This window comes from Pinus tabuliformis, chromosome 3_2 (genome assembly GCF_031772625.1).
Source record: "Pinus tabuliformis cultivar Carrire ecotype Pingquan chromosome 3_2, CPIR1, whole genome shotgun sequence".
NCBI lineage: Eukaryota > Viridiplantae > Streptophyta > Pinopsida > Pinales > Pinaceae > Pinus > Pinus tabuliformis.
In genome coordinates this window covers 819,100,670-819,104,136 of record NC_142302.1, presented here as the reverse complement: position 1 = coordinate 819,104,136, position 3,467 = coordinate 819,100,670, and the positions used below count along the sequence as shown (strand labels likewise).

General features: G+C 34.6%; 1 pseudogene; it reads right to left on the bottom strand.

Annotated features, from left to right (window-relative positions):
* Positions 1-668: 668 nt before the first annotated feature.
* On the bottom strand, positions 669-2,000 carry LOC149183172 (nematode resistance protein-like HSPRO2 pseudogene; annotated as a pseudogene).
* Positions 2,001-3,467: the final 1,467 nt, after the last annotated feature.

Sequence of the window (3,467 nt, the reverse complement as noted above, 5' to 3'; positions counted from 1 at the left end):
CCATTAAATAAATTCAATAATTTAAAATTATAATTATCTCAATTTCACACACTGAATTAAAAAATCTTAAAAAACAAAAAATATGATTAAATATAAAATAGATTTAATGCATCAAAAAAATTATGATGCATTCAATTAAATAAACTTAACAACTTAAAATTATAATTATCTCAGTTTCACACACTGAATTAAAAAATCTTAAAAAAACCAAAAGAAATAATAGCATTAAACTACACTTCATGTTAAAATTTATAATGAATTATATAAATATCATTAAACTCATCATAGAATTTAGGTAAAGAATTAAAAAATTAAAAGAAGAAACAACCCATAAAATTTAATAATTTAATAATTACCTTTTTAATTTTGGACATTCTCTTACAGAATTTAACGGAGGAGGAATTGCACACTATGAATCCTTAGTATCCTATCCATGCTGGAGAGCCAAAAAAAAAAAAAAAAAAAATTGTTCAAATTTCTAGCACTGTTCTATTGATTGCTCCTACTGATGGGGATGAACAAAAATGAGTCTAATCCTATATCCAATATAATTCTATGTACAATATTCAAAACTGTCAATGTAAGAAGTGTATGTATGAATTTGGGGTTATACTTTGAAAAACTGAAGGCACTGTTCTTTGTCTTGTAAACTTCACTTGATTTGTCTGTAGATCTTCCAGTGTACCATCCACCATAGTTGTAGAATTTTAGTGCCAATAGTAACCCAAAAATGTCTTTGCACCATCCACACTAGGGAAATAAGGTGGTTCAAAATATATCTGACACAGGGCATCACAAGCACCTAGATATGATGGACCCTTCATTTCAATGCTACCCATGGCTGCTACTACCAGCTGCTGATATGAGAAGAAAAACCTTTTCACCGTGGCTTCTATTGCCTGGAAGGCCAACAGAACATGTATTGTTGCAGCATGATAAGCACCTGAAGTGCTATGTGAGGGAAGTCCATGTGAATGAAACAAATGCATAAGTGCCTCCTGGAGCCTTGGTCCACCCTTTGGATCAGCCTCAACACCCATGACTTTGGGCACCAGATGCCTTAGTTCCTTGCATGCATTTGTAAGGTCTCTGAGGGGGGTAGACCAAAGGCAATATGCGCCTGCAGGCGTACTGGTGCTGCTAATTTCCAACTGGTGTTTAAGGTGAAGGAAATCATTTGGGTCCATCACTAGAAGCAAATTCACAATTTCTGTGAGCATCTTCCATATCCTTTCAACCATCCAACAGTCTGCAGATGCTCCTACGAAATCCCCAGAGTCTATTCTTTGATATATTCTGTGCAACAATTCTTGGCCTACAAATACCCAAGCCTCAAAGATCTGGAGGACATTGCAAAGTGTGGCATCTTCTGGATTATGGAACTGTTTATGTTGTTTTAAAGAGCGCAAATATCTTGGCTTGTAGATTCTATCATATTCAAGAATAGGCTTACCTGACAGATTTGGTTCCCCTAGACCTAAAGTGAAGGGAGTCCTCTACATATGGCCTTCAATGGCAAGCCATATTCTAGAAACCATAGCTTCAGCTCTTTTCCATGTACCCAAATGAGGAAGTAAGCTCTCTTCACTTGTTCTGCTAACCACAGGTAAAGCACCAGGTCTTTGCCATACCTCATGGGCAACTTTCGTAGCAAGAACACCACTACTTACTGACAACTGAACAGTGGGAACCTGCTTGTCATCTTCACAAATCATTGAAATCAACTCAATCTGGGAACCAATTAAGGATTCAAGCCTTCTCTTCCATTCCTCTTTGTCAATGTAAGTCCTTGTGTCACAGAGGATAGACGAAACAAACCAAAAAGTAATCTCCAATGACTATAAGGCAGCCTTTACCAACCCCTCTCTAGACCAACCAAGCCATTCCTTGAATTTCCACATGGCACTGAGCTCGGGGAGATGCACATACTGCTCGTAACCTGCACACTCCATGGGGGAGGGCTCTATGGACTCTTCAACAAAGGCAAAATAGGATGCCATTTATTTATAGGACATATTTTTTCCCTGCAAACAAAACCAGGAGAGTAAAGACATCGATGCTCTCCATATACCATAATCTAAAAAGGACAACATAATAATATATATACATGCATATATGTGTCTGAAATACACACCTCAACTAATGGGTATATTAAATATATATAAGATTCCATTTTCTTAATATGCCTTGACAAATAGGTGGCGAATTCAAAATGATGATTAGAAATGAACAAATAGCCAAATAAGGTAACCTAGGGATATGGCAATCACTTTTAGCAAAACTTAAAGTTGAAGAAAAGAGAATATGAATAACATATTAGTAGAGGTGTTACCTATACTTGTTGACATGGACAAGTCACTAAATCAATGTTACCCCAAATTAATACCTTAAATGCAATTTTTATGGATACAAACCAAGATTTGGTTAAATAATTGAATGGAATGAACTATTGTGTACAAATACTATATCAAGATGACTCCACAAATAATGTGTTGAGAAACTTAAAGTTGAAGAAAAGAGAATATGAATAGCATATTAGCATAGGTGTTACCTATGCTTGTTGACATGGACAAGTCACTAAATCAATGTTACCCTAGATTAATACCTCAAATGCAATTTTTATGGATACAAACCAAGATTTGGTTAAATAATTGAATGGAATGAACTGTTGCGTACAAATACCATATCAAGATGAACACACAAATAATGTGTTGAGAATGTGTTACTTAATAAATAAATGTATGTAATACTTATTGTGAAAATGGTAAATGAAGAAAGTGTCCAAAAAAAGAGTGATAATAACAAGAATGACTACTATTAAAAAAATTGAATAAGTCAGACTGTTATTTATTTTAAAGTAATATGTTGATGTAATGAAGAAAATGACATGCTAAGAATTGACATTTGAGAGGCACTATACTATATCAACAACAGAGGGTAAGATAATGCAAATGAGGGAAATTCCATGATTACGCAGGGAAGCAAAATGCCTACCACTTTTATCTACCAGGGAACTTTGGTGTTGCGTAAATTAGTTGCAATGTTTCAATTTAAAGTTAATTTGAGTCGAGGTAGTATATATTTATTTTTGGATAATGTACTTAGATTTGATGGTGGGCATATACTGCCCTCGCTCATTTATGGATGGATAGCAGAGCAAATAAGGCTTGCCCTGGGTCTCAGCTTCAGCTTTGTATTAGATTGAGTGTCCTGGATTTTGGATTTTGGAATCTGTGTTAATGTTCGGTCAGGTTGGCCTTACTCAACCACATACTTTAAACACAGGTGAGATTACTTGTAAATCCATTTTAAACACTAAAATTTTAAAAACTGGAATAGAATAAAATGTTCTTAAATCTCTCTATTATTTAAAAATTTATATATAATAATTGAAGGGTGGGAATTTATAATCAGCCAGAATCCCAACCAGATAACAAAGGTTCATTCATTCAGATTGTCACTAAAAC